At 40.1% G+C, this 20,009-nt stretch overlaps 1 protein-coding gene across 2 annotated transcripts in view; it reads left to right on the plus strand.

Moving 5' to 3' along the window:
- Positions 1-660: 660 nt before the first annotated feature.
- The window catches only part of Mpp5 (membrane palmitoylated protein 5), a 94,972-nt gene continuing 75,623 nt past the window's right edge, over positions 661-20,009 (plus strand). For both annotated transcript variants that reach the window (XM_036205819.1, XM_036205820.1), the window contains exon 1: positions 661-836. The gene's annotated coding sequence lies outside the window, so the exon portion shown is untranslated. The remainder of the gene's footprint in view (positions 837-20,009) is intronic.

A 20,009-nucleotide genomic window follows, 5' to 3' on the forward strand; every position in this document is an offset into this window, starting at 1 on the left:
GACAGGACAAGAGGAATCTCTCTCTTCAAGGGGGCATCTGGTTTTCCTCGGGAGATGTCTGCTGCCCGGGCTGCAGAAGGGCGGGGGGGGGGGGGGGGGGGGGGGATGGGGGTTGGTGGCCGTCGAGCCTTAGCCGCGCTCCCGAGTCCGTCTCGGAGAAGCCGCAGGGCGCCCGCACACAGGCGAGGAGGTGGGCTGAGGCGGCCGGGGAGGAAAACCCGCCGCCGTTTAGTGTGCGAGCGCTCCGTCGTTCGAGCCGCGAGAGCGAGCGTGCGCGCGCCCGAGGTGTCGCGGCGGCGGCGGCGGCGGAGTGGGCGGGGGGGGGGGGGGCGGGAGGGCGGAAACGATGACGAGAGGGGCGGGGAGGAGAACCGGAGCGGACCAATGAGCGCGCTCTGTCTCCGCGCGGGCTCAGGATTGGGCGCTGCGTTTCCAGCCTCTCTCCGGGCCGTGGGCGGGGCTGCGCCGGGGGAGACGGCCTGGGATAGGCGCGCGGGGCTGCGCCCCCGGGGGGGGGGCGGGGAGGGGGTGGTCCCGGGGAGCGCGTGCGCGGCCTCGCGCCGGCCGCGGGGGGGCCGGTCTCGCGCGCGCGGTCTCGAGGAGGAGCTGGCTGGCGACGGCGGCGACGGAGGAGGCTGGCGGAGGGGAGGGGGCGGGGACTGAGGGCTCGGAGGTTGGCGGGTGTGTGTGCGGGAGTGTGTGTGGTGTGTAGGAGGGGGATCGGGAGTTTCTAGAGTCTCTATCCCGTGTTTGGAGGGCGGCCCGCCGGACGGGTTGTCGCCGGGGCCGCGTGGAGGAGCGACGAGGGCGAGCGGATCGGCCGCCGCGGCGAGGAGGTAAGGGGCGGGCCCGCGGCGGCGGGGCTGTTGGCGATCTTAATCAACAGGTCCCCGGGAGCGCGGCGGGGGAGGGGCGGCGGGGCTGAGCCCCCGGGAGGAACGCTGCCTGCGCGGGGTCGGTGGGTCCCCTTCCTGGGCCGGGGACGCGGCGCGGTCGCGGGCCGGCCACCCCGGCCGAGTTGCGGGGGGCGCGGCAGGGAGTCGCTTCGCTGCGGCCAGGCCCGGGGTTGGCGTGTCCCCACCCCCGGGAGTGGGGGACGGGACTCCCTCCCACACCCCCACACCCCACACCCCCCGGGCCGGGCCGGGCCGGGTCGGGGAACCAAGCCGGGGAAACACTTTCCCAGGGAAGACGGAATGCAGCCAGCGTCCCGGTCGGTGCCTGAGTCAGCTCCGGGTGTTGGGCTGCTCGTCGCGTTCTTGAGATAAACAGTTCCTGCTTCCTTGTGACCGCTGCTGGAGAAAACCCGGTGTCCGCCGCGCTGTCTTAGAACTTCCAGGGAGGTTGCGAGTTGAACTTTGAAGCCTGTAACGTGGTTGTCAGTCACTTCTCGAGGAAAGCCGCTTGGAACGATCCTTAAATTATGTAACTTACGAAGGGTAGCTAGCTCTCACCTTCTGTCCAGCTGACGGATTACACAGTAATGGGTGTGGAATTTAGGTGTCGGTGGAAAAGTTTTCCAAGACACTTTAAAAGTGGATGCATAGCTAAGGAGGGTTGTTTTTTGAGTAGCGGGTTGTGTTTTTAGAGTTTTAAGAACTCAGACTCGGAAAGCCAGTTGTACCAAGAATTCTGAAGTTTTGATTTAGCGGACAAGGTGAAAGATATTTCTAGTTTTAATAGGGCACTATCATGCTTTAATGATAGTATTCTAATTATCCTTTTAAATTAGGTCAGAAATTAATAACCTGTTGAATTTTGCAACATGAACAAATTATGCGATGTGTTAGTGTCTTTGAAGTATAAGTATTGGTGGTAATGAAAATTACTAAATACTCTTTTCTTGAATAGGAACAGTTTTTTATGGGATTCCTTTGGACACAATTCCTTGTTTTAAAAGTCATTCTAAACTGTTATATCAGGCTACCATTAAAATTTAAAGAGCTTTGTAGGTAAAACAAGCAAAAGTATAAGGATATGCATAATCTTTAAAATTGAGTAGATATTGTCACGAATGACTTAAAGTCATCACCTTGAATTTGGCAAATAAAGGTAGACTCATAGTGCTAAATTTGTTTGAGAACGTTAAAATAGATGAGGGACAATTTAATTCCAGCTGAGGGTTATCCAAATCGGTACAGTAGTTTATCCATGTCTTCTTCTGAATTGTGATTTTTTAAATTTTTATTTCAAAATATGTGCTGGGGAGTGGTGTTCACGTGTGAGTGTATGTGTCAGTGGACGCCAAAGGCATTGAACCCTCTTAGATCCGGAGTTACAGGCTCTTGGGAGCCTCCCAATGTTGGTGCTGGGAATATAACTTGGGTCCTCTGCAGAGGAGTATGGACTCTTAGCTGCTGAGCCCTCCCTCTAGCCCCGTATATAGTTGTCTGATTAAAAATCTCAGACTTGTGGTTGAAGAGATGTTAAGAGCATTGGCTGCTCTTCCAGAGTACCCGGGTTCAATTCCCGGCACCCATAGGACAGCTCACAACTGTCTATAACTCCAGTTCCAGAGGCCCTGAAACCAATGCCAAAACACTAATGCACATACAGTAAAAACACATAAATAAAAAAATACTCACATAATTGAGGATAATCTCCTTAATGTCAGTTAATCACTACAGAATACCTTCACATGAACATCTACACTCAAATTTGACCCAAGTTAACACATATTTAACTCACAACAATCAGATTTTTTAAAAAAATTCAAGATGATAATATTTAGTCTATTCTTTTATGTCGAATTTGTGATATTATCACCTGTAATTTTCCGCAGGTAAAATTCATGTGTTAGTTTCATGTTGATGTATGCTACAATCAACAATATGTTGGAAATGTTTTGGAAAAAAATGTCATCACAGAGATACCAAATGCATGTTTTAGAATGTAACTTTATTATTATACACTTACCGAATTACAGGATCATTAGGTTGGAAGTAATCTTGTTGTGTATATAGTCCAACCTTTTTATTTTCCAGGGACAGGAAAATGAAGTTTGTAGAAATGTGCTAAGGAGTGGCAGTGAGTTTGAACTAAATGCTACACACTCACTTGGTATCCTCCTTTTAGGCTGTCTTTACTATACATTCCAGTCCCTTTCCCTCCCCAGGATCTTGCTTTGTATGAAGTCCAAGCTTCCCTACTGGGGTAACCCAGACTGGCCCCAAGCTGATTCTCTTCTTGCCCTGACTCCCTAGTGCTGGCATTACAGGCATGTGCCACCACACCCAGCTCCTCACCTATCTAATTGTTAAATTAGTAAGTCACTTTCTCCACATCATAGAAATAGCTAGTAGGGCTATTCCCCCCACACCCCCACACGCTTCTGCCTGTTTTTCCTTTTTAAACCACATCCTAATCTAAAGGTTTGTTTCAATATTTCAAACAATGCTTAATGAATATTCTTCTGTGTGTCTCTGAAAAAAATGTGTGGTTACCCAAAATGTAATCTACCTGTAAAGGGAACTGCAGATAATGGGTTGGTGTGCATTTTTTAAAATATGCATTTTTAAAAAACTTGACTGGTTGCAGCCAGATTATACTTTAAGGGCAAATAATTTTTATTCCTTCATTTAGTCTCTGAGTGGAAGTGATTTCTCATCTTTACCCACCATTAGCATTGTCAGATTTTAAATTTTCTGTCCATTTGGATGAGAAATTATGTATTAGTTTCCTTTCTTTTAAAAAAAGATTAAAATTTTATATGTTGGCATAGTCAAGAGTCAGGACAGTTTCATGTGCTGTCCTTTTTACAAGTCAGCCTTCTCCCAAACTTACCCATGGCAATTAATGATTTTCCCACCTATGATTTCTCTTTTTAAGATATCATTTCATTTTAATCATAACAGTCTTTAGCTTTTTTTTTTTTTTTTGCCATTCATTTGAAGTTTTTACAGCTTATTAAATCCTCTTGTGAAAGATCCATGCACCCACTGTACTCATGGTGTAGCACAGAGCCATGAAGCCTCAGTCTTTGGGAGGGGTAGTTTGAGATGCTGAGTGTTGTTAGAAAGCCTAGCTAAGTCTGAACTGGAGATCCCTCAGACCATTTGTCAGGGCCAGCCTTGGTTTTCAGTTCACTAACTACCTCTGTTCTATTCTTGCATCCTTAAACTGTTTTATTGGGGTGGTTGTCACTGTCTTCCTCCTCCTCCTCCTCCTCCTCCTCCTCCTCCTCCTCCTCCTCCTCTTTTCTTATTTTGGTTTTTTGAGACAGGGTTTCTCTGTGTAACAGCTCTGGCTATCCTGGAACTCTCTTTGTAGAGCAGGCTGGCCTCTGCCTCCAGAGTGCCGGGATGAGAGGTGTGCTCCACCACTGCCCAGGGATCTTTTTCTTCTTATACAGGCCATATCTTGAAGTCTGTGTAAAGGTGTGGACTACTCCATGCATTTGCATACCACCTTTGTGTAAGTGCCAATCTCTGTCTTGCCAGTATTAGTGTCTGTGTGCTCCAGCAAGCATCACCCTGCTTTTCTTTCATTTAGCCTGATAAGATCTGAGATCCATCCATGCTGAGCATGTCCAGTTCCTTCCAATTTATTGATGAACATGGTATTCTCTTGTAAGAATAAACCATTTGTTTAGCCATTCACCAGCTAAAGGACTTTTTTTTTCAGACTTCTTGTTATTATAATGTCATAATGGGCTGGAGAGATGGTTCAGTGGTTAAGAGCACTGGTTGTTATTCCAGAGGACCCAGGTTCAATTTCCAGCACCCACATGGCAGCTCACAACTGTCTAGTTCCAGAGGATCTGATGCCTTCTTCTGGATTCTGCAGGCACTGTATGTGCATGTTGCACAGATATCCATGCAGACAAAACACACAGACACAATGTTTTAAAAAGTTGGCATAAATCTGTGTGGATAGGCTTTTTGTTTTCCTTTCTTTAGGGTGGGTACTTACAAGTGGGAATCCTGGGTTACATGAGCAAATGTGAGCATAACTGTGTTTAAAATGAAATGAAACAACAGCAAAATCAGAACAGCTTTCAGTAGGCAAAATAATGGCCCTTGAAGCTATTCTTTCTAATGGTTAGAGCCTCTGAATATATTTGGTTACATGTCGGTTTAATTTAGGTTGTTTAATCGGCTGTCATTAGCATATAGAGATTATTCAGGTGGGCCTAATTTTCATGAGTCTTTAAAAGGAGATAGAGGAAGGATGGAGTCAGAAAAGGGATGAAACAGTAGAGACAGCTTCTAGATGAAGAAACGGGTGTGTTGGAAGATCAGACGAAAGGAAACCCTGAACAGAGGAATGTACTTGGTTTCCAGAAAGTAGAAAATGGATTGGCCTTTGGCACCTGCAGAAAAAAAGCAGCTTTAATAACACCTTAATTTTAGCCCAGGAGACGTGTGTCAAGCTTCTAACCTGGAGAATTAAAAATTCGTAAGGATGTGTTGCTTTAAAGGCCATTGTGTTTGTGGTACTTGGTTGCAGCAGCCTGGGAACCTTTTGCACTTGTGAAAGTCTCTTCAGAGTAGCTGGACCACTTTCCTGCCAGCCATGTGTGAGAGTCCCTGCAGTTTTAGATCCTTACCAGCACTTGGTATAGTCGGTCTTTTCATTCTAACCATTCCAGCGGGCATATAACAGAATATAATAGTATGTCACTGCATTTTTAAAATTGCACTTCCCTTATAACTAACGGTCGTAACTATTTGTACTCTGTGAAGGAACTAAATTCTTTGCCCATTTTTATTTACTTATTTATTTTTAAATTTATTTATTTTTAGGCATTGTCTTACTCTGTTGTCCAAATTGTTCCTGAAGTTTTGATCTTCCTATCTTAGTCTCTCCAGTAGCTGGGACCATTGCATGCACCAGCTTGCCAGACTTACATTTTCTCATCATTGAGTTTTGAGAGACTCAAACAAAAGGCCTTGCCTATGCTTGTGTACTGCTGAGCTACACCCCAGCCCGAGTTTTCATAGTTCTTTATGGCCCTTTTCTTTTGTCACTTAAGTAATCTCCAAGGTTTTTCTCCTGACCTGTTAACCTCTTCATCTTAATAACTGTCTTTTGAAGTGTTGACATTGTAGCTTTGATGAAGCCCAAATGAGCAGTTGTTTATTTTGTGGAGCTGAGCTGTGCTGTTGGTGTGGCTGAAGAAGTCCGCCTTTCCCAGACTCACTGCGATTCTTCTTTACTTTTCCCACAAGTTACATATTTTTATATTTCACACTTAGATTTGTGTTTCAGGCCATTAATTTTTAATATGAAGTGAAAGATACAGGTAATTCCATTTCTTTGTCTTGTTACAAGTTCATGACACTTGAAAAACTTCTTATTGAAGTGCTCCATGTTTTTGTCAAAAACAATGCAACACTGATAAGTTACATTGATCTGTGTGTCTGTCTTTTTACTAATAATAATACCTTGTCTTGATTATTTAATAAATGTGTCTTAGGAAAGGTAAATGTAGATACTCCAAGTATTCTTTTTCAGATTCTCTGTGGTTATTTTACTTCCATTTCTTCCCATGTAATGCTGACCAGGTTGCTGATAGCCACAAAAACATTATGCTGATATTTTGATGGGGATTGGTTTATCTGTGATCTTAAGGATACTGTCTTGTTATTTTTTAATTTATATTTAATTTTGTGATGCTAAGGATTGAAACAGGGGTCTTGAGCATTTGGGCAAGTGCTCTACCACTAAACCGTATCCCTAAGTCTAGTAATTTATGAGCCTGTGTCTAGTATTTATAGTACAGCATCTAAACTGTATCCCAAGCCTCTGTCTAGTATTTATAATACAGTGTTTCTCCTCGTTTACTTTGGTATTTGATTTTGTTCATGAGAGTTTTACAATTTTCAACATATAGATCCTGCAGATTATTAGGTCTGTACCTAAGTAGTTCAGTCTTTTTGTTCAATTGTAGATGGCAAGATGGGAATTAAAAATAGTTTCTAATTTATGATTAATATATGGAAATCCAACTAATTTGTAGAGGTTGACTTTATATTTTGTTTTTGTGCATGGTTTGATACACAGTCTCATTATGTAGTCCAGGCTGATTTGAACTGAGAAACCCTGCCTCAGCTTCTTAAGTACTGTGGATATAGGCTTGGATCATTGTATCACCACCTGACCTTGAAATGCTGAGCTCAAATGATCCCCCCGCCTCAGTCTCCCAGGTAGCTGGGACTATAAGTATTTGGTGCCATGCTCTGCATTCCAACTTTATAAAGTTTGGGTTTTTTTTTAAGATTTATTTTATTTTATATGTATGAGTGTTTGGCTTGGATATTTGTCTGCACCAAATGCATGCCTGGTAAGGTCAGAAAGAACATCAGATCCCCTGTAACTGGAGTTATGGACAGTGAGTCACACATGTAGGTGCTGGTGATTGAACCTGCTTCCTCTGCAAAAGCAGCAAATGCTATTAACTGCTGAGCCATCTCTAGCCCCTGAGTTGTTTGTTTGTTTGTTTGTTTTTCCTCTAGACTCTCTATTCTAGGGAAAGGGTTGATATATTGGGATTTTCTTATTAGACAATTGTAGTATAAAGAATTTTTTTTTTTATTTTAGTGTGAACTGAATGCTTTGTATTTTCTCTAAATTTTGTTTTTTTTTATTTCTTTCAACTTTTTTTTAAAAAAAGATTTATTTATTTATTATGTGTACAGAAGAGGGTGCCAGATCTCATTACAGATGGTTATGAGCCACCATGTGGGTGCTGGGAATTGAACTCGGGACCTCTGGAAGAGCAGTCGATGCTCTTAACCTCTGAGTCATATTTCCAGGCTTTTTCTACTTTTTAAGCCTTCACTGGCTAGGATTCCCAGTGGTTTGGGATAGGATAGATAAAAGGGGATAATCTTGTCTTGTTTATTATTTATTCACCTTTAAAATATAGGCCATTTTATGGATTCTGGGAACTAAGTGAAAAATGTTTTCTTGTGGTCCCAGGTTATTGAAGTTACTTGTTTTTGTCATGAATGGATGTTGAATTTTGTCATAACTTTTTTGCACCTATTGAGATGATCATGATTTTTTTTCCCCATTAGTCTGTTAGCATGATTCATACTAGTTTTTCAGTGTTGAATTAAACTTGTATGCTTCTAGGATTATTTTAAACAAAAATCATTCTGGGGTTCTTTTTTAAGCTAAAGCATATTAACAATCTTAAACTGAGGGAGGGGTGGGCCTGGTAGAACTTAGTTTTTGTGCTGCCAGGAAAGAAAACTAAAGGTTTGGTAAACTAGGGTGCTGTATAAAATTAGGAGCATTAAGATTCTTTGAGCAACTGTGTGTGTTTTGCATGTTAAAATTTCTTTGTGTATACATGTGTGCTTATGCTTGTGTATGCATATGTTAGAGATCAACCTCTGGTGTTCTGCAGTACCTGTCCACCTTGTTTGTTGAGACTGCATCTCCCAGTGGCCTGGGGCACAAACGATTAGTCTAGGCTGACTGGCCCCGGAGCCCAAGGATCTTATCTTCCAAGTACTGGGATTACAAGTAAGAGAGCCCCACAGCTAGGTTTTCCTGTGGGCTAGTCCTCACGCTTGTACAGCAAGTGCTTTATCAGTGAAGCCATCTCCTCAGTCCTGACTTAAAATTGCTTGATACGAAATGGAGTTTGCAGACTGGAGGACTCTTCTTTAAAATTACTACGTGAACAAAGAAAATTTTATGTGTATCACTTTGTAATAAGCATTCTGCACACTGGGTTTATTTAGACATGTTAAAATGGCTTTATATTTTAAAAAATAAATAAATAAAATGGCTTCAGAATATGAGCTATGGGGCTTTGTTTTTTACACAGATGTTGATAGAAGCTCAATTCCTAATAAAATCCCTATCTTTTTTTTAAACTTTTTTAAAAATTATATTTGTGTTTTAATTTTACACATTAGCCATGGGTTCCCCTGTCCTCCCCCCTCCCGCCCCCACCTCCCCCCCATCCCCTCCCCTCCATTCCTATCTCCTCCAGGGCCAAGACTCCTCTGGGGAAAAATCCCTATCTCTTAATGGGAAAAAATTAAACTGGTGTACTCATTCCATAAAATAGTGTTCAGCATGAGAAGAATCAGATCAGTACATGGCATGACCTGGGTGAATTTCCAGACACCACTTAGTGCCGGATCGCAAGAAGTTTCCGTGTGGTTCTGCTTACATAATGTACCTGAAATGACAGAATTCAGAGTGGAGGCAGGGCTACAGGAGTGGAAGGGAATAGCTGTGATCCTCAAAGGGCTATGCCAAGCGTCTTTATGAAGACGGCAGTCTTAACCAACACTGTGAGCGTGCGGATATGCTGCTGAACTATAGCTGAGAAAGGTGAAGAGTGGGTGAAAAAGTAAAAGTTTGCATTTAGGGAACAAATCCCAAAGAAAACAAAAAATTCTAACAATTTATACCTTAGCTCTGGAATCTAGAGAAGTGCCTTGGAAGAAATTGTGTTCCCTATAAAGGATGAGGCCATTCAAGTAAGAATTTAAGGTGGATAAAGAAGTAAGTTCAGTTTGTTCACCTGAGAATTTCTACAGGTACCAAAGAACCTGTTACAGGTATTAGTTCTCTCGTTGGAGGGCAAAGGTGGTTGCCCAAATGAACATGACCGTTAAAGTAAAACTTTATGGTTCATACATCACTTAATGACAGGGATATGTTCAGAGAAATGTGGTAGAAATGAGGTACTCTCTCCCAGATTACATCACAGTCAGAGCCGGTACATACTTAGTCCCGTGTGCAAGTTGCCTCTCTGTCCCTTCATTAGCATTACTTAGACCTTAGCCTGAGAAATGGCAGAGTTCACCTACACAAAAAGGTATTGATGATGAAAACAGCCAATGCTGGCTTGATTTCCCTGTCCTTACCATAGTTCAGTAAATTATTCAGAAGAGGAGGCAGGACAGAACAAAATTATAATTATGCCCCCATGTACTGTGAAGGAAAGGAACTGAGTTTTATATGAATATAAAGTAGATGAACTTGACCTAGATGGCTTGAGGAAAAGCTTCTGTTGAAGTCAGATGTGATGGCTCATGCCTGTAATTCCAGCACTTGGGAGATGGAGGCAGGAGAATTGCCTTTGAGGCCACTAGTGATTTCTGGGACAGCCTGAGCTATAGAGTGAACCTTGTTCAAAAAACCAGACACCCTCACACTTGGGAAGCAGTTTACTCTTGGGAACATTAGAAGCAGGGGGGGGGGTGTCAAATGCTCATTTGAAGAACTAAAAAAAGACTGGTGTAGCTGCAATGCAGAGAAATAAAATTTGAGAAGTATTGGTCTGGAAATCTTAATTCAGTCTATTGGTAAGAAGTGTAGAGCTGTCCATTTAAGACAATGAATATTAGATGTATAATGAATATATATCTTAAGTACAAGTAGACTCTAAAATAATGATTAAAAGTACAATATAGATAGTAAAAACATTCCAGTAATATAACTTGTTATTTGATATGTGTATGTCTAGTATATATAATATGTAATATATGTTATATATACATACATACACACACATATATATGTATATAAATGGATGACAGGTTCTCACAGTATTGCCCAGACTAGCCTCAAACTCTGTATCCTCCTATTGCAGCCTTATGACTACTGGGATTCAAGGGATATATGTGGAGCTGGTGAATTTATTTTGACAAAGACAATTTAATTTGGAGTTTTTAATTTATCGTGAAAACTTAGGGACTTTAAAGAAACAAACAAGGCCATTTACTTCTGTATACCAAAATGCCTGAGAAGTCACATCCATTTGTGGGTTGGCTAGAGTGGATTGCTTGCTTGCTAGTGAGTCCATTAAAAAGTGAAGTGAAATATAAAGTTCTAGATTATTTGATTTTACCTTTACGAAATGTGGGTAAATGGAAAAACCTGCATCTTCATTAAATATATTTTCAGTTATGAAGCTTTTCTTCTGTCAAAGTACAGTAGATAGTTTAATTATGAAGATTAATATTTCAGTAATGTAATAATTGAGCTGTTTAATTTAACATATGAATTCAAGCATTTGCCTTTTGTGTTTTTTAAGTTTACGATTCCTTTCGGTTAATAATTCTTTCAAAGACCCTAAACATAAAGGCTTTGAGGCCTCTTAGATTGTCTTTTGGTCTCTTAAGACAGTGGAAGATTACTTTCTGTAAATACTTTAAGCTTCATGGACCATTTTGTCTCTGTTATTCGCTTCTGCTGTTAAGAGTGCAAAGGTAGTTATCCAAACAACCATGACTATGTTCCAATAAAACTTTATGGTTTGTGCATCACTTACTGACAGGTATATGTTCTGAGAAATGTGGTGTATCATTAATTTTTTTATGGTATGAACATCACAAAATGCGCTTACACACATTAGATGACGTAGGTCAGTCACTCGATGAGACCTTGATCCAGTCTGTGCTGCCATCTCAGCACAGCACACTGCTTCACAGTAAGCCTGTAGTCTCTTACATCATGGTTCAAGTGCAGTATAAATAATAGAAACTGTCTAGCGGTATACTTTGTTGTCATTGTCAAGTATACATGGTTCACATAATTGTACTTACTGCACTTTTATATGTAGTAGGTTTTGTTTACACCAACATCAGCACGAATGTGACCCATTATAATCTTTTGGATCAGTGTCTTAATGTAGTTTGTCTTGACTAGAAAGTATTTATGCAGAGTATTACTGTACCTTGTGAAAACAGGGTGTACTTGATTTGTCCTTTGAACTTTGACTACATACATCTCCTTTAAGGCAAACCCTCCCCCCATGCCCCCCCCCCCCAAATCTGTGGGGAATACAGACAACTTTTCAGAGTTGATTCTCTCTACCATGTTGGCCTCAAAGAGTGAACTCCATTTGTTAGGCCTGGTCATTTTACCAATTTGATCTTGGGAATTTAAAAAGGTTTTGTTGTTGTTGTTGTTTTAAATTGTATGTAGATGTGTGTACCCACGTGTGTGCAATGCTAGTCAGCTGGAACTGGGGCGGAAGAGAGTGTTGGATCGCTTGCAGCTGGAGTTCTAGGCACTGTGAGCTGCCTGGCATGGGTGCTGGGAACTGAAATTTGGTCTTCTGCAGGAGAAGGAAGTGTTCCTAACCTGAAACACTTCTCCAGCCCACCTCTGCCATGTGGAGGGATTTTTGATATTATAGTTTAAGTACTATGCCTAGCCCAAGGTCATAAAAAGATTCTCCTGTATTTCCTTATCAAGATTCATGGTTTTATATTTTAGATTTAGGCTTATAATCTGTTTTTCGGTGAAATATTGTTGTAAAGTATGAGGTTCTATATCCATTTGTTGAAAAGATTTTTTCTTCTCCATTTATTTCCTCTCGTCTCGTCTAGAAACTGTTGTATAATCTGTGAGTATCTATGGGTGAGCTCTTGCTCTTCACTGTCCTGGCTCCTGGAGCTACTTACAATAGGTATTCTGAGTTTTCCAGCTTTATTCTGTATAAAAATTGTTGTGGCTGATTTAGTCTATTTATTTTGAAATAAGTTTGTTGACTTTCATAGGTATTTTGCGTATATCTTGATAGGAATTATGAAAAACCTGAATATTTAAGGTTCAGTCTTCAGAGGGCTGTAGAAAGAAGATGGCTGTGGATGTGGCTCAGAGCCTAGCATTCATAAGGGCTCACTATCACCAAATATGAATGAATAAATAAATAAAATTCCCTTGGTTTACCGTTGATTCCACAGGAACTGTCTATACCCTTGCCATTAGCAGTTTGTTTTTTTAAAGATTATTTTTGTTTTGTGTACATTGGTGTTTTGCCTGCATGTATGTCTGTGCAAGGGTGTCAGATCCCTTGGAACTGGAGTTACAGACGGTTGGAGCTGCCAGGTGGGTGCTGGGGATTGAACCCTGATCCTCTGGAAAAGCAGCCAGTGCTCTTAACTGCTGAACCATCTTTAGCTCCCTAGCACGTTTTTTAATATGTTACACTATAACAGTATTCAATGACTTTATATATCCTTTCTTTATAACAAATTTGTGGGCTTTTACTTTTGTTTTTGTTTTTGTTTTTCGAGACAGGGTTTCTCTATATAACATCCCTGGCTGTCCTGGAACTCTCTGTAGACCAGGCTGGCCTCAGACTCACAGAGATCCACCTGCCTCTGCCTCCTGAGTGCTGAAGGCTTACACCATCACTGCCTTGAAAAAATATTTTTGAAAATGATTCACTTAATAGAAATTAATAGATGCTTAACAGTTAGCTGAAGGGGAGTTAGTAGGTTTTTGGAGATTTAATAAAAATAATCATTTTGAAAAAAGTTATTTTTAATTTTTTTTATGTCTATGGGTGTTTTGCCTACATGTATTATGTCTGTGCACCTGTGTCCTGGAGGTCTGAGGAGGGTATTGAATCCCCTGGAACTATAGTTACAGATGGTTGTAAGCCACCCTATGGGTGCTGGGAATTAAACCTAGGTCTTCTGAAAGTGAGTCAGTGCTTTTAACCACTGAGTCATCTCTCTAGCCCCCGCCCCCCAAATAATCTTCTATTTTTTTTTACTTTATTCTTTTATATTGTTTTAGAGCAATACAAATATATACTGTTACTAAATCACATTGCCTTTTGCTTTTTCATAACTCTTAATTCAAGTGGTATTCTTTGATCTGTTCCTTAAATATTACCAACTACATTTCCAACTTTTTATCATTATTCTCTCTGTGGCAAATGAAGAAATTGAGATTCAAATTATTTTATCCAAAATCATTGTAAGTGATATGAATTTATTTTAACCTTAAGCCCTGGTTTTTCTTTGTCTGTAGTGTAGCCTACTTAAGACTTACTTCTTTTTGGTAAGATTAAAATAGTTTTGAAGAAAGCCATCTTCAACTTTAGTATTTAAAATATACTTGAATTAGATGAAGAATCTTGAGCAGATTACTAATTAAGCTCAACATGGGTAGAAACAGTGTCCTTTTATCTGAGTGTCTTAGTGCTTAATGTGGCTATGACGTAATGTGAATTGTGTTTGGTCTTTGTCCTCTGTCCTGAAGCAGAGCTTTCCAATCCCTTGGAATTTCCTTGGTGATAAGAGTGTCTTTTGTTGCAATGAGGCACTTCTTGCCTGGGCCCCAAAATAGCTTCAGGTTGGAACTGGTTGCCAGAAAGATCAAGGAATGCTTAGAAGTTCCCTCTGTACCTCCGAGGAGCTAAGATGCAGTGGAGTCGTAGTGGACAGTGATTAAATCAGTGGTGCTGTGAAAATAAAGCTTACATTAACAACTCTGATGATAGCATTCTGGTTTGGTGTGTGTATCAAAGTCATGAGAGCAGTGCTCCTGAAGAAGACACAGGAACTACACCTTTACCTCTGTGCTTTGCCCTGGGCCGCCCATTTGGATACTCTGGAGTTGTATTCTTATGAGAACCAGAAATTGTATGCCAAGTGCCTTCTTAAGTTCCTGAGCCATTCTAACAAATGCTTGAATACAGGGAAGGGATCATGGGAAGCCATGGTTAATAAATAGCTTCATGGTCACAAGTACAGGAGGCCCAGGACTTAAGGCTGGTGTCTGAAGTGGAGGCAGCCTTGAGATCTACAGCATACCCGGGCAGATGGAGGTAAACAGGAATGACAAGATTCTCCGTTGCTGTCTGAAGAACTGGTCTCCAGGAATCTTCTCCAGGTCTGAGAAAGAGACCTATACATTTGATGTTGGGTGTTCGGTGGGGGCTGGAGAGATGGCTCAGTAGTGAAGAGTACTTTCTGCTCTTGCAAAGTACCTGGGTTCAGTTCTCAGGACTCATGTGGTGGCTCATAACTATCTGTAACTTCCAGGGAACCCAAGCCTCCTGACCTCTATGGGCACCATGCACACATGCATGCATGCAGGAAAAACATTCATACACATAAAATCTAAAGAAAGGAGTATACTGTGAAAACAGTTCAGAATGAAACACACTGCATACTTAGCCCCGCTTTCACCACTTGCTTAAATGTTAACTCTGATTGTGAACTCAGTATCAAAGAGACGGGCTTTCTCTGTGTAACAGCCCTGGTGTCCTGGAACTCGCTCTGTAGACTAGGCTGGCCTCGATTTCACAGATATCCACCTACCTTTGCCTCCTGAATGCTGGGATTGAAGGCATACACCACCATCGCCTGTCCATATTGAAATCTTTTGATCCTAGTTACCCCTGATAAACTAAGAATTTGAAACTGAAAGCAGTTTGGTTCATTTTTTTCTTAACTTTATGGGTACATCTATATAGAGCCAGAGAACAACTTCAGATATTATTCCTTAGGAGTTGTCTATCTTAACTGTTGTGAGACAGTGTCTTTCACTGGCCTGGGGCTCACCAAAAAGGCTAGGCTGGTTGGCTAGCCAGCAATTCCCTGGACCTGCTTGTCTCCACCCCTCCAGCATTGGTATTACAAGTGTGCAGTGCCAGTTCCTGCTTTAAAAAAAAAAAAAAAAAATCAAATTGATCCAATTCAGGCCTTTATGCTTGTATACCAATAGGCTGGGTTATCTCCCTAGTGACAATTACGTTTATTTTAGGTTGGCCAGAAATTTGAAGTGAGAAGGAGTCTGCCATGTGTTCTGAATTAATTTTGTCTGCAGCAGTATAAACTTATACTGGTGGTTGGTTTGTGTCTTTCTCTTTTCTACAAGTACTTACTGAGAGGCATCTTGTGCATGCCACACTTCCACTGCTTGTGCTAACTTAAAGTACTTCTGTGGATGTGCTGGATAGGTTCATCTGTGACTGAGCAAGATAACTAGTCACAGTTGCCATGCCTTCTTTCTTACCTGTGTAGTGGGAGAATGAGTGCCTAATTCAGTGGGTTTATTTTGAAAGTTAACTGAGATGGTCTATCAAGAATAATAGGTGGGGCTGGAGAGATGACTCAGTGGTTAAGAGCACTGCCCGCTCTTCCAAAGGACCTAGGTTCAATTCCCAGCACCCACATGGCAGCTCACAACTGTCTGTGACTTCAGTTGCAGGGGATCTGACACCCTTATACAGAAATACATGCAGGAAAACACCAGTGCAAATGAAATAAATATTCAAAAACAAAAAAATAGGCATGGTGGCTGATAAATATTAGGTGCTCTATAAATGTTAAAAAATAAGTAGAAGATAGAATACAAACTAAATTTGTGATACTGAAGGGTAGTTGAGGTGAGCTGTGTTTAGTTACATTTAAAATTGTTGTTGTGTTTATTTGGTTTGATTTATTTGGTTTGAAACAGTCTTATCCTGTTTACTGTGCATGCTGGCCTCAACCTTGTGATTCTCCAGGCTCAGCTTCCTGACTACCATTATATTTAGACATATTTTAAATAGATTAGATAATTATTAATAATTTGCCTTAGTAACTTTACAGAAGTATTTGAATTGGTTGTCATAGTCCAGGTCAGTGATGGGATCATTGTAATTGAACATCAAGGTCAGGTCTTTTATCTCTGCAGTAATTTAATAGTGAAAGTCAGTAGGAAAAAAGTTTGTTGCTCCACTTTAAACAATTCACTTATATCACGAATTCAAATTCTATACAGCTTTTCCACTTGATTCTCAAGCATTAGTCTAAGTTTTTCCATTTCATTATATTTACTACGTACTTGTTCCCCCTGTGCTAGGAATTGCACATGCTGGGCAAACTCTTTTAACAGTAAGCTCTATGTATGGCTGGCTCTCTGCCCCCTCCCACCTCCTCTTATTTATTTGCTTATTAATTTTGTGGGGACAATTTAACTATATAACCTTGGTTGGTTTGGAACTCACTATGTAGACCAGGCTATCTTCAAGCTCACTGAGATCATCTTGCTTCTGCCTCCTGCATGCTGAGATTCAGAGTGGCTCATTCCATATATTTTCAAATGGGAGAGCTGAAATTCAGTGGTGTTTGAAAAAGTGTTAAGTTTACCAGTATTAATGTGTTTGCAGTAATACTTTAACCTTTGTGTAGTCAATCAGTTGAGCTTTGTATTCTTTTCTTTTTATCCAAATTCTCTTAAGAATGCTCTTTTTCTGTAGTTCTGGTACAGCAATTAACAGTTAATATTGTATTGAGTTCTTATTCTTGTTTGATTTCTGTGGTAGATTTTAGGTTTCTTGAATATAAGGGTATAAAGAAGTAAAGGATAGGTTGGGGATTTAGCTCAGCAGTAGAACGCTTGCCTAGCAAGCCCAAGGCCCTAGGTTCGGTCCTCAGCTCCGGTTTAAAAAAAAAAAAAAGAAGTAAAGGATTGCAGCGAGTTAATGAGTAAGCTGCATAGTAAGTGCCAGACTGGGTCATCTAAGACTGTCTCAAAACAGCACCACCAAGCACAAAGGACAAGAATGCTACCTTAGTCATCTTTTTCTCATCAGTGACCAACTGATGAGTACTTAATATTCTTGAATAAAACCGTAGCTAACTCCTTTAACTATAGGATTAGCAGTGTGGTAACCTTCCATATTGACCTGCTAAGAATGCTACAGAGACTAGACCCGTGCTCTCTCCTCAAAGACTACTCAGACTCAGAGCATTATTTGTACTCTTGAGAGTACTGTGCTACCTAAAGTCTGTTGTATTCTAGCTTGGTGACAGGTATTCTCCACCTTCTTTCTCAAGACTCCTTTCCTGTTGTAGTGACACATCCTCACTTATACTATCACTACTTCTTCAGTCTAACCTTTCAGGTTAGTCCTGCTGTGTCTTTATTAGCTTTCATTTTGGTTAATATTCCTGTCCTGGTAACTCTAAAATGATTATTTGATATTTCTTCTTTGGCAAAGCGATACCCTCTCCCCCATTATTTTTAATTTGTATAGCAGCCAGCCATCTACATAGAGGTAATCATCTACTAATTTGTTAACCTTTGAAATATTTTTCCTCTAGGAAGCTGTAAATCACTCAGTATTAGAAGTTGAAATATCTTGTAATGCAGTTTTAGAGACCTAAAACTTTATGTAAACATGTTAAGGAAATGATTGATTGGAGGGAGTGGAGAGAATCTATAGTGAATACATTCAGAGCAAAGCAATAGCCGTGCGAGTTTAATAACTGGAATTCTCTGAATATTTGTCACTGTATTTTTAAAAATTCATTATTGTTGTATATTGTGTGTACGGCAGGTATGGACTGTGGCATGCATGTGAAGTCAAAGGACAGCTCAAAGTTATCGGTTCTCTCCTGCACCCAGCTTGGAGGGTCAAGTTCAAGTGGTCATCAGGCTTGCATAGCAAGTGCTTGTACCTGTTGCTGTGTCTCTTCCTGTGTTACTGAGAGTTACTAATATGATAACAGAATGCAGTCAGAAGTTATGGACCTTACCTTTTCTTCCAGTTCAGGGAGTCAAACCCAAAGCCTCACACATAGTAGGAAATTGCTCTATCAGCAAGCCACATCCCCAGCCTGATACATTTTAAAGTGTTGGTGGCCTGCTTGAAACTTAAAACCTCTATCCTTGTTTTTGAAAGTAATACTAGTTTTGAAATTATAAAGGCAACAGAGATTCAGTTCCAAGAACCCAGTGACTTACAACTGTCTGTAACTCTAGTTTCAAGGGGTTCAATGTCCTTTTGGACATTTGTTGTATATTGTGTGTATGCCTCCACAGGCTACACACACACACACACACACACACACACACACACACACACATATTCAGGCAAAACATTCATTCACATAAAAATCTTTTTTAAAAAGTTATGTATATTTTCCCAGTTTTTTTGTTAATAACTTCATAAGCTATTTCAGTGTATTTGCAAAAGTAGATGGTACACAAATGCTATTTTGAAACTTGCTTTTTTCATACACCTTTGCATCTTTAGAACTTCTTGCTGAAATACCCAAATTAAACAAAAGTAAAGATCTGGAGGTGTAGCACAGGAGTAGTCAGCCCAGGGAGAGAGGCAGAAAGAAAATTAACAGTAGGTCTTATATAGTTTACCAAAATTATAACTATCTCAATATGTATTAAATATAAAAATATTAAAGATAGTTTAAATCTTTTAAAATAACAAGTCTTTGAAATCCAGTTTGTATTTTATACTGATAATGTTATCTCAATTAGATTAATAATTTTTCATCATCAGTAGTACTCATAAACTATATGACAATATTTTGGTTAGCAGAGGACCATATATATATATTAGATAATGGTCCTGTGACATTAATAATGGAACTGAAGAATTGCTGTCATCTAGTGATACTAAACACAGTACAACTTTCTATGTGTTTGTGGTGATGCCAGTACAGACAGACCTACTACAGTCCCAGCCATAGAAAAACATTTAGCAATGTAGTCACATAAATGAGGAAATGATTGCAAAACTATACTATACTTTAATAATTTTAGTGTGCATTCCTTTATTTACAAAAACACATTCACAGTAAAACAGTGTGTGGTCTTTTAACAATAACATCAGCATGACCCACATTGAATTGGCCTAAAATGAGTTTGTGTGTCTGCTCTCTGATGTTTACATTGTAATAATCTGCCTAATGATTTACTTATTAGAACCTATCTCCCTCATTAAGTGAGGCATGACTGTGATTGACTTGCATTTAAATTTTATTAAATTCACGCTTTAAAAAGTAGAATAACATCCCTGAATTGTCCCTGAATATTTGAAAGTTTTATAATATCAATTATTAAATTAATTAAAATTAAATTTAAAAATTTGTTCTACAGTTATTTTGGTCATATTTCAAGCGTTTAGTATCCTGTGACAAGTAGCTCTAACAGTATAACTTAAAATTTGGTGGTATCCCATTTTACAGATTTTTCTATAATTTATTTGTTCAATTTTCTTTTAGCAGGTTATTTTTATAATTTATTCAATTTCCTATTGGTGGATTATTATCTCTTAAAGTTACAATGTTACAGTGGCTATCCTAATAAAAATACATTATATAGGAATGATGTATAAATAATTAATAAATTATAATAATTAATAAATCAGTTATTTTACTTTTTGGTAGAAATTTCCCTTAAAAAATATTAAGTAGCATCACCAATACATAAAGTCTATTTTGATACATAGTTCCCAACACTGAACATTATTGGCAGTTATAACAACAATACAGAAATAA

Source organism: Onychomys torridus, chromosome 14 (assembly GCF_903995425.1).
Source record: "Onychomys torridus chromosome 14, mOncTor1.1, whole genome shotgun sequence".
Classification (NCBI taxonomy): Eukaryota; Metazoa; Chordata; class Mammalia; order Rodentia; family Cricetidae; genus Onychomys; species Onychomys torridus.